Raw genomic sequence first — 12,058 nt, forward strand, 5'->3', positions numbered from 1 at the left:
TTGCTCTATCAGTTGAGAACAACAGTGGGGACACAGAGCCTCCCTTGAGATCAGAACCCACCCTCACTAGGAGGGACACTTCAGACACACGGCAGGACAGACCGCCCCAGGCCAACAGGCAGAGCCATAAAGAACTGACCAAGGGAATCCCTGAAGGATAATTCAGTAATAATAATTAATACTAATAGTAAACAGCAATAATAGTATATGGCCTTTGCTGGCTGCTCCCTAGTTGCTCTTGTTTTGTTTTCTACATTTTAAATACATGTTTCCTTTTAGAATAGTTGAAGAATGTCCTAGATACTCGATGCACTGTAGTATGCCACTCATTCCTGTGAGTAAAGATACTATTACTACTCTCCTCTCACAGACGAGGTATCTGAGGCTCAGAGAGGTCGTCCCTCGCCCGGGTCCACACCACTGGTACACGAGGAGATGGGGCCCCGGAGGTGTGGCTCCTGCTCGAGGTCCAGGGTAGGAAGGAAGGGAGGCCAGCTCCTCCCAGGGCACCCAGGACCACAGCAGCTCCCTTACCCCACGGACGCTCTGAGAACAGGGACCTGGGAGGAGTTTATTTGAATTATGGTTCGATCCACGATTAACAGCTTCTCAGGATAAGGAGCCCAGATAGAAGGGAGACTTGCTACTGCGGAGCGCCCCAGGATGGGACCCCTACATCCAAAAAGGGAGAGATGTTGCTGACTGTCCTACATATGACAGAATGTTGGGTCAGACATTAAAACGTACCCATCCAATATCTACTCCACTGCTCTTTGCTAACAGAACCCTAATTTTGTTCAGAGCCACAGTGAACCCATCCTCAACCAATGGGTCATGGCTGGTTTCAATTAGGATCATTCTGTTGCCCATTTTCCCATCCTTCTTTGCTGCTAGGATCGATCCTCTGGTCCCTTTTGATCAATGAGCCTTGGCAGAAGTTGGCTTGGCATATGTGTGTGCACGCATGCATGTGCACGTGTGTGCACGCGCGTATGTGTGTGTGTGAGGCCGGGAAGGCTCTAAGATACCGCTTTCCTGGTAGAAGGAGACAGACATACTGGCTACAGCACCAACCCCCCCCCCACACACACACACCGTTCCTCACACCTTGAACCCAGTCATGACGCTAGTGCCCCAATGGAAGTGCCCCACAGGAGAAGGAAAGCAACACAGTGAGAATGGGGGGGGGGGGGCTAGAGAGCCCTGGGCCTCTGTCAGATTTCCAACATCATCCTACCGGACCCGAGCACACAACGTAACTCATGAAATCAGCTCCATAAATTGTGAAATGTAAGTGATGGTTGTTCACGTTCTGCAACAGCATAAACAGAGAAGATAGTTCATCAGAGTGGAACCTAAAAACAAAGAGAAGGCATGAATGCCATTTTCTGGAAAGTTCTACCAGTTTTTCAGATCTTGTGCCCTACCAATCTCCCTTCCCAAGTTTCTCACCCTTCCTCCACCTCCTCCTCCTCCACTTCGTCCTCTTCCTCTCTCTCTCTCTCTCTCTCTCTCTCTCTCCCTCTCTCTCTTTCTCTCCATGTTATGACTGTGTCCAAGACTTACTAATCCTCTGTACTAAAAAACAGCATTGGACAGAAAAACTGGTTTCAACATGAATTCCATGGCTTCAAAGTTTTAAAGACCTACTTTTCATCTCCTTTACATTTCCAGGAGTATAAGTTTTTATTTGCACTAAACTGAGAAATTCCCGTTCTGAAACGATGCTGTTACCACTGCTTGCAATAGTGTTGTTGGTATGCAGTAGGCGCCCAAGCATTTGCCAAGGAACTACCTTCAACTAACAGAGAAGCTCAGTGTGTGGCGAGTGTGCACGGCATGCTGGGTCTCTTTAAACCACCAGATGGCAGCCTCAGCATGGCTTATTCGACGGTTTCTGGCTTCGTAAAGATGCAGTCACACTTGACTCACTCAAAAGGTTTATTTTCTTTGGACAGAATCACCTGGTGAAATGGATGGTTTCTGATATAATAGAATTCAGTTTCAAAAATGAGTGGGCTGCCCTTCATCCCAGCCAGAGAAAGAGAAACTAACATCACTGCTAACCTCATACTTGGCCATAAAAAGAAAACAAAAACAAAAACAAAGAAAAACAGGCCAAGTATGTTACAGGCTTGCCTTGGAGCCAGGGCTCATATAGCATCTCCCTATTTCTCCCACAGAAGGTTTTATTTTAGTTTTAATTTTTTAAATGTTTTTTATTTATTTCAGAAAGAGAGAGAGAGAGAGAGAATGTGAGCAGGGGAGGGTCAGAGGGAGAGGGAGATACAGAATCCAAAACAGGCTCCAGGCTCTGAGCTGGCTGTCAGCACAGAGCCTGACGCAGGGTTCAAACCCACAAACCATGAGATTATGACCTGAGCCGAAGTCGGATGCTTGACCGACTGAGCCACCCAGGCGCCCTGAAGATTTTATTTTTAGATCTATTTATTTTGAGTGGGGAGGGACAGAGAGAGAGAGAAAGGGAGAGAGAGAATCCCAAGCAGATAGTGGCAGAGCCCAACGCCAGGCTGGAACTCACGAATCATGAGATCATGACCTGAGCCAAACTCAAGAGTCGGATGCTTAACTGACTTGAGCCACCCAGGTGCCCCCAAAAGATTTTAAAAGACTCTAAATTGTACTAACGTTCTCTCAAGGGGACTGGTTGGGAGGCATAGCCCAAGAAAACCTCTTAAAATCCTCTCTGCCCATTTCTGTCCCAATGGTCCCACGTTGCTAGGGGCATGTTCATCTCTGCTCCCTCCCTAAACTTCAGGACATTCCCAGTACCAGAGCTGTGGTCCCCTGTCCCCTACCCACCCCCTCTATCCTGACTTTCTTCCTTTCTTCCGCATAGGGTTACTGCATTTAGAACACAAAAGGCAGGGCACCCCGTTACATCTGAAACTCCGAGTTTAAAAAAACACACGAATCTCTGGTCTAATTATGTTCTGACTCTATGGGCACCTTATCATTGGGCCAAAGATTGCATAATTAGTTCATAGACGGTCCCACGACCCAAGCTGGACCACTGTGAAAGTACAATATTTGGGACATACTTATGCTAAAACATATTCCTCCTGGGGCGCCTGGGTGGCTCAGTGGGTTGAGCGTCTGTCTTTTGGTTTCTGCTCACATTTGTGAGTTTGAGCTCTGCATCAGGCTCTGCACTGACAGCACAGAGCCTGCTTGGAATTCTCTCTCTCCTTCTCTCTCTGCCCCTCCCCCCTCTCAAAAAAAATAAACTTTAAAAACTAAAATAAAAATAAAATGTGTTCCTTCTTTATGTAAAATCCAAATTTAACTGGGCATTTCAGCTACCAACTCTACCTCCTTCTTATATAAAAGCAATGTGTGCCTTTTCACTCCCCAATTCCCCAACCTGCTGGATCTTCCTTGCTCCTCAACCTTTCTAGAAGACAGGGTTAGAGGGAAGGGTAGGGTTTAGCCTTCTTCTAGGTTGCTCACAGATGCTATATATACATTTCCCTTGTAACATTGTTGCCTTGTTGCAGGTGAAGAATATGCATGTATATACTCGGACTTGCAGACTGTAACAATTCCCACCCCACAAGGAGCTAGTAAGCAAGTTAATAACCTTTCTCAAGCCCTCTGAGGTCCACAGCCTTGAAACATTCACGTTTACTATTTAGAGGTTACTATTTAGAGGGTAGCCTTCCACACCATACCCTTTGCTCATAAAAACACACAAAGGAGATTTTGTTTTCCTCAAAAAAAATCATTACCCACCTTGCTTCCCACCTCCCCCCCCAACTTAATATATCTATCTGTATTTCTGCCTCCCTCCCTATATTTGTATCTCTATCTCCGTATCTATGTATATCTATCTCCATATATCTCAATCCCTATTTATATCTGTATCTCTATCTAGAGAGAGAGGGAGAGGACATATCTCTTTCAGACATCTCGAAGGTCATTCCACAAAGCTCCAAGTCACTTTTCTAAAGCTGAATGGCCCACCGTGCGCTGCATCACACTTTAATCCATTTATCCCACGGAAATACAAGGCACCACGGGAAGGATTTTTGTGCAAGATTGTTTACCGCAGTGGAGTTTGTTGTGACAAAAAGCTAAAAAGAATATAGGACAATTGGTAGGAAAACCTTCATGCTTATTTATCTCAAAAGGCTTTATTTACCACGGGCTCTGGAATTCCTCTCTTCTTAGTAGCCAAGTTCTAACCTGGGGTACTCCAGTCCCCAGCCCCCTCCCGCCACCCCGCCCCGGGGAGGGAGACTTCTTCTACCTGCACATCTTTACAATGGATATTTAAAGCCTCACTCTGCCTCCCCAGTTCCACCCCTCTCCCTCCTACGGTCCCTCCTTCCTGACTTTCAATTACTTTCTACTGGAGAATTCTCGAATTCTCGGAGAGGTTTATGTAATTACAGTGATTTCACCGGGGGGCGGGGAGGAGGGCACCTGGCTGGCTCAGTCGGTGGAGCACGCGACTCTTGGCCTCGGGGTTGTGAGTTCAAGCCCCACGTTGGGGCGTGGAGCCTACTTAAATAAATAAAAATAAAAGGATTTCCCCAAGTTAGGATGAAAGACCTGGGACTTTTATGCTGATATCAGAGCCAAGCGATTGTACGTCTCTTCAGGAAGACTGGTCCGTTTTGGCTTCGACCCCAACATTTTCCAAAATGAGGGCCCTTTGCTCACGTCAGCCGCTCCACAGGCTGGTTGTGATGGAAATCCAGGCTCCCTTCTCTGGGTGACCGCGTCCCAGTTTTCTTTTGGGACACCAGCAAGGGAGGGGCTCTCTCTCAGTCCCTGGGCTTGGATGGAAGACCCTGCTTTCGGACACTATGACTACCTGGCCACAGTCTGGCCAATCAGATTCCAGGATTAGCTCAGGGATGGTCAGGTGAGCCAGGCTGGGCCAATGGGAAGATGGCCCACTCTCCGGGAGTTCCCAGGAGGCTAGGAAGGGTGCCTGGACGTGCCCAGAAGCCACCTTGCTGCTGAGACTAAGAATATAAATGAGAAATAAGAGTAAGAAAACCGAACCCATGGACTGTGAGATCATGAGCTGGGCCCAAGTTGGACGCCTAACCGACGTCTGAGACGCCCCTAAGCATCTGAGTCTTGATCTCAGCTCCGTTCTTGAAATCAAGGTCATGAGTTTAAGCTCCTCCTTTGGCTCCACGCTGGGCATAAAGCCTACTTTAAAAAAAAAAAAAAAAAAAAGAATCTCTTCATAGTCACAACACATTTACATAAATCTAAAAATTCCAATATTTATGTGATGTACAGACAATTCCATTTCTAGCAATAACTCTGACACTCCTAAGGGTTCAAGACCCACGGGTATGAATTCAATATTCTATGTCAGAGAGATATTCCTGAAAGCAGCCCTCAGCCAATGAGGGTTGGTGTTGGGGATCAATGCTGGGGAAATTTCCCCCAACTTTCACTTCCTTTGGGAAAGACAACTCTTTTTTTTAATGTTTATTTATTTTTGAAAAAGAGGAAGAGAGAGAGCACAGGGGAGGGCCAGAGAGAGAGAGGGAGACGCAGAATCTGAAGCAGGCTCCAGGCTCTGAGTTGTCAGCACAGAGGCTGATGCGGGACTCGAACCCATGACCTGTGAGATCATGACCTGAGCCGGAGCTCGTTGCTCAACCGACTGAGCCACCCAGGTGCCCTGGGGAAGGACAATTCTTGGCCCAAGGTCTCTTTCTGGAGAGCCCCAACAGGGAAAACTACATCCCAGTTCAGGAGTACCAGAGCCCATCTATAGCCCCAGACTAAGAACCCCTGTTCTAGATGATTCCACATGCCCATCAAGAGTTGCTCACTGATGAACAGCCTGATGTGGTATGTTAGCGCCCTGCTTCGAAAAAAGCAAACCAAATTTATAAAGCCCTGTGACTCCTGGCACCTGATGCTCTAATTGCTCATCGGATGCTGAACATTCACCCATGTCCCTGGGGCACAGGCGGGCTTGCTCTGGGTGGCCATGATTTATCGTTTCCTGCTAATTCTGCCCATCCCCTCAATGCGCAAAACCTCCTATATTTATGTGGAAACTGCCTTCTTACTATTTCAATTCAACTGCTCTGCCTGCTCACTAGAAGGTGTCCTGAAGCAGAAGCTTCTTCCCAACCCACTGAGCCTTGCTTTTTGTCTCCTGTCCCGTTTAGAAGAGGGACAGCAACAGGAATGGCCTCGGTGGTAAACAGCAAGGGCTCAAGGCAGGCAGACCTGGCCCTACCACTTAATAGCCTTGGGACTTTGGCCAGTGGCCTCAGTTTCTTCATCTGTAAAATGGGGCTGGTATAACTACTATGTCTGCTCAATGAATGAAATCAACAGAGAAGCGCCACCTATGGTCAGTGCCTCTCACCATCACAGAGGACCTAGGGTCCCACCTCTCTGGCTCACTGTGCAGTATCTAAGTAAGAGGGGTCAGTGCCTTGTGCTTGGAAGACCCCCCCACATTTGGTTTAATACTCTGCCTTAGCCGTCCTGACATTTTTAATAATTTTTTAACAAAGGCACCTGTTTTTTTGTTTTGCCCCACAAATGATGTGCCCAAATCCAGCTGTAGGTTTCCCCCAGGGTCTTCCCCAAATCACGTCCTATGAAAAAGCATTGAGGGCCTAGGAGAGGGGTCTACTTTGGGGCAGAACCTGGTGGGCGGAAAGCTGCCAAGAACCAGATCTATAAACTTCCAACTCAGCCTGGATACTACGCTAGGGCCCTGGGTTTGCAAAGGCATGGAATAGTCATGGACTTGGCCCTCAGCCTGCAAAGGAGAAAAATGGAGGAGAGAGAAACAGGGTGTGCCAGGCCTGGCTGCCTGAATCAGACCCCTCCCTCTTCCTCCCTGCCTCCTTTCTCTCTTCCTTTTGCCTTTTTCTCCCCGCTCCCCGCCTCTTCTCACATTCTCCCCCACCTTTTTCCTCCTCTGTTTTCTCAGATCTCTTTTCTTTCCCTTTATTTTTTTTAAGTTTATGTATTCATTTTGAGAGAGAACAGAGACAGCGCAAGCGGGGTGGGGCAGAGAGAGAGGGTGAGAGAGAGAATCCCAAGGAGTCTCTACTCTGCCAGCTGGGGAGCTCGAACCCATGAACCTGGAGATCATGACCTGAGCCGAAACCAAGAGTTGGATGTTTAACTGACTGAGCCACCCAGGCGCCCCTCTTGTCTTGCCCTTTAAAATCAACAAATACTTTAATCCCAACTCTGTGTTCAATGTGGAGTTAAGCACAATTATCCACGTGTCTCTCTCCTCACCACCTGAAATTTCTTTCCGGTTCATTTGGGTTCTGTTTTTTATTCTTTCTTGGCCTTGCTTTTCTGTCTTCTCTCTCCCTCCTTCTGATTCTCTCTCTCTCTCGATCTCTTTCTGTGTCTCTCCCTGCCTCTTGCTGTGTGTTTCTCTGTCTCCTTTCTTGTTCTCTCTCCTCCCTGTTCCTGTGTCTCTGTTTCCCTCTGCCTCTGTCTCTCTCTCTCTGTCCCTCTTGTGGTCTCTGTCTGTGCTCCACCCCTGACGGGAGCACTCCCACCCCAGCTCCCGCTCCCAGGGACTCAGCTGTCAGGCTGCTCACACTGTGAGCTGCCTTGAAACCCGCCAGCGCATGTTCTTGAGGCTGGATTTTTCTGCCGTCCACCTGGGTTAGAAAAATCTTTTGACCTTTGAGATTCCCGTAAAAAGAACTAAGTACCACCCGGGAACGGGCAGCCCCTGCAACAAAAGCCTCCTTCCTAGGCTTTGTGTTTTCAAATGAAAAGCACAGCCCTGGTGGCGTGTGGGCAGACCTCAGGGTCCCCCACAGGTTCCCCTCCCACTGTAACCCCCCAGGGGAGAAGAGCTGGTGACAATTTTGTTTTCTGGAGTCAACAAGTGCAGCAGATGTGCCCAGCAGAGGCCTCTTAATCCCGCTGAGCCATTTGCCACAAATCCCTCTTGTCACAATTTAGCTGTGAGCTTGAGAGAGTGACAAGAGGGGCGCAGAGGGGAAACAGGACAAGGTTGTGAAAAGATCCTGGGGGGATGTTAAGAACACAGCAAGGCAGCCAGAGATCGCAGGGTTCAAGGCCATCCATCTAAGCAAGGGCTGGATAACCTTGGGCAGAATGAGTGCCAGCCGTCACGCTGTGCCTGCTGCAGGGATAATCTGGTCCAATCCTCCCAGCAACCCTGAAAATAACAACCCAGTCTAGAAAGGGAAGCTGAGGCCCACCTCAGTCCCCAAGGGAATGTCTCATCCATCCCAGACCGGCCTCTGAGAACTGCCTCACTGCCTCTTCTGCGGAATGGTGTCCACACGGCCCTTGCAGAGTCAGGGAACCCGGAAGACCCTGGCTGTCAGGAAAGTGGTACGCGAGTATAGAGCACGTCTTTGGGGGAGGCTGGGTCTGTCCCACAAGCTCCCAGAGCTCCAGCCAGCGGCCTCCTGGAGAGTGTTCTGGGCCGCTAGAGAAGAGGCGACCGTGCGTAGAGAGTCCGCAACTCTCTTCTGGAAGCCCAGCCAACCCCTCAGACAGGCTGTCCTCCAGGGAGGGCAAGATGGCCAGCCATCTAAGACGTTTTCTCTTTCCGCAGTTGAACGTGTCTGAAATCAGGGCATAGCTTACAAATGATGCCCTTTTGTAATTACTTGGCAGTCTTTTCTTTAGGGCGCGTCAAAGGACAGCGAGTCCTACAATCTGAGGTGGAGCTTTCTACTCCCAGGAGCGAAGGGAGCCCAGGGGCTGGCGCTCACTGGCCCGACCTGGATCAAGTGCCTCGCCCTGGCCAATTGCTGCAGCTCTGGGTGCAGTCCCTTCCTCAGGTGCCTCTCTGGGGTTAAGGACTGGGGCCAGCGTCACCTAAGCAGGTGGAAGGGCTGCTTTCTGGGAGGAAAATCAGGAGGAAAGGCTGTGGACTCTGTGAACTCCAGGCGGCCAGAAACAATTGGTGCCTACGCTGCACAGGGTCATTGTGAGATTGGGCGAGACTATGTGCGTGAGCCCACGGGCCCTAGTAAGTGCCCATACCCTAATCTGGTGTTATTATTAAAGATGCCAAGTTGACACATTTCGCCAGACCCTATTCAGGCCTCTAGATAAAACTTCCAGGAGCACCTGGGTGGCTCAGTCGGTTGAGTGTCCAACTTCAGCTCAGGTCATGATCTCACAGTTCCTGAGTTCAAGCCCTGCGTCGGGCTCTCTGCTGTCAGCACAGAACCCACTTCAGATCCTCTCTCTCCCACCTTCTTTGCCCCTTCCCCACTTGCTCTCTCTCTCTCTCTCTCTCAAAAATAATAAACAAACAAAACCTTCTAGTTTGCAGAAAATTCCCAAGACAGAAGAGCAAGTTCAATGACACCACCAGGAGCTACTCAGACAAATGAAAGGTGTTGAATCTGAACGGACGGCATGCAGGTGTTCTGTGGGGTTTTTTTCTTTTTACATTCTTTCAGTGTGTTTGGAATTTTTCAAAATACAAAAGCTGGTGGGAACAAGCACATGAAAAAGATATTTAATGAGATGCTACTTCAGTCCTGCTAGGATAGACACAATTTTTAAAACCCAGGGAATAGTGAGTGTCGGGAAGGATGTGGAGACATTGGAAGCCTCGTCTAACCAATGTGGAAACAACTGGGCAATTCTATGAATGAGTAAATAATGAAGTATGTGATGTAGTAATTCAAGTTCTAGGTATACACCCAGATGAGTTAAAAACAGGAACTTACAGGCACCTGGGTGGCTCAGTTGGTTAAGTGTCCAGCTTCGGTTCAGGTCATGATCTCACAGTTTGTGAGTGTGAGCCCTGCATCAGGCTCTGTGCTGACAGCTCAGAGCCCGCTTTGGATTCTGTCTCCCTTTCTCTAGCCCTCCCCCACCTCTCTCTGTCAACAGTGAATAAACATTGAAAAAAAATACAGGAACTTAAACAGATACTTGTATGTGAATGTTCATAACAGTACTATTTACAATAGCCAAAAAGTAGAAACAACCCAAATGTCCACCGATAGATAAATGACTGCATACATTTTTACATCCAAAGAATGGAATATTACCCAGCCATAAAAAAGGAATGAGGTGTTAACACAGGCTACAGTGTGGATGAAGCTAGAAAACATTAGCCTGAGTGAAAGAAGCCGGGCACAAAAGATGCCATGTTATATTATTCCAACAGTGGAAATATCTAGAATTGGCAAATCCATGGAGACAGGAAGCAGACTGGTGGTTTCCAGAGGCCAAGGGAGGAAGAGGAAGAGTAACTGCTTAGCGGGTATGAGGTTTTCTTTTGGGGAGATGAAAATAGCTTGGACTTCAGCCATTTCACAACACTGTGAATGTATTAAATGCCACCGAATTGCTCACTTTCAAATGGCCAAGTTTATGTTAGTGTGTGAATTTCACACCAATACAAAAAATGGGAAAAAACAAGTGGGAAAATAAGATAAAAATAAATATATCAAAAGCCCGCACAGGACATATCCACAGGTAAGTAGGGAAATGAGGCAGGAAACGAGAGGCAGTCAGCAAAAAGTGCAGTGAACAAGTGTGTACCTTGCTTCATGGCGTTCTTTTCCACCTGGGGCCCCTGGGAGCCAGGGTGGACACACACCTTAGTCTCTGCATCCCAAACAGGGAGAGAGGAGAGGTAATCGCTCTTCACTTCCCATCAGTCACTGGGGGAGGGACGCTCTCAGAGGGTGCTAATTCCCTGACACTGCTGGCCCATCACCTGTGCCAACAGACGGGGCTGTCCGGAGCAATCCCTGGGGAAAGGAACACAGGTGCAGAGAAATGGTAAGGGCCGTTGAGGACATGCGACATCTCCTGCAGATTCTAAGATGAGAGCGTATGACAAGACAAACAAAGGTCTTTCTTCCCTGCCCAGATGGCTGGTAAAATCCAGACCAAAGAAATAAGTGTCTCCATTTGCATTTGTGAGAGTAACAGCCCCGTCTCCAGCCCACCCGTAGTTGGACTTTCGCAGATGGGCCGTACACCTGCTGGGAATGTCTCCCAAAATCTAGCGGGACCTCAGGGGTTGTGAGAAATGTATGCCCCTCTCACGCCCTCACACACCATTACGTGAAACTCATGAATTCTTAAAGAACTAACGCAACCCAAAGCTCCCTAGCAAGACAAAGCTAGGGCCCCTGGGAATGAATTCCACACAGAAGGAAATGCCAGCCAATGGGCACGTAACCTCCCCTTGCCGAGCTGGCCGGTCCCAGCGCTGCGATCACACGTTCACAGGCAGCAGCCACCGCACCTGTTCTGCTGGTGGCTTCAAAGTAGGAGGGCTGAAGACAAGTGTGAGTGGGAGTGACTTGGTGAGGTAGAGCGGAACCGTACCCAGGCCTGGAATGCCGGATGGGGGGGGAGGGGGGGGAGGGGCGGAATGACTTCATCTCCATCATTCTGCTTCTCTCTCTTTAGAAGGTCAAGCTGACCGGGTCAGAGAGAGCCTCGAAACGTGATGATTTTGCCATTGACTCCCACCGATAGACTGACGGGCGCTCCCCATGGTAGCGGGTATGTGCTGAACCTGTCACCGCCTCTTCAAAACACTGCTGGTTTCCATGGAAACAAAAAAAGCACTTAGAGCCGCTGGAAATTTCAAGTCAAGATGTCCAAAACGATGCCTGCAGTGTATTTTTTTCTGCGACCTGCTTTGGAAGAGAAACAATAGCGCAACTTTGCAAAGAAGACAAAGGAAGATATGTGATCATAAGAATGGCTTGACACCATTTGTAGATCCCAGCAGCCTGTCTGGAATCTGTCCTCTTAAGAATAAGCTCAAGGGAGATATTGGGGGAGGCATATCCACTGCTCTGCACGCTCCTGACTTCAGACACAATTTTGTTATGGCCACAAGCCTACTTGGTGTTCACAGAGTTTAAATCTTTTTAAAAAAAATTTTTTTTAATGTTTATTTATTTTTGAGACAGAGAGATAGATCCTGAGCGGGGGAGGGACAGAAAGAGAGAGGGAGACACAGAATCTGAAGCAGGCTCCAGGCTCTGAGCTGTCAGCACAGAGCCCGACGCCGGGCTGGAACCCACTGACCGTGGGCTCATGA

General features: G+C 48.5%; 1 long non-coding RNA gene across 1 annotated transcript; it reads right to left on the reverse strand.

Moving 5' to 3' along the window:
- Window positions 1–10,580: 10,580 nt before the first annotated feature.
- Window positions 10,581–11,307, reverse strand: LOC120227156. Its single transcript, XR_005527195.1, has 2 exons — window positions 11,249–11,307; window positions 10,581–10,745 (listed from the first exon to the last, which is right to left on the reverse strand). It is a non-coding gene; the product is annotated as an uncharacterized LOC120227156 (long non-coding RNA).
- Between the last annotated feature and the right edge of the window lie 751 nt (window positions 11,308–12,058).

Source organism: Hyaena hyaena, unplaced genomic scaffold (assembly GCF_003009895.1).
Source record: "Hyaena hyaena isolate Hyena2069 unplaced genomic scaffold, ASM300989v1 scaffold_19, whole genome shotgun sequence".
In the NCBI taxonomy this organism is placed as follows: Eukaryota; Metazoa; Chordata; class Mammalia; order Carnivora; family Hyaenidae; genus Hyaena; species Hyaena hyaena.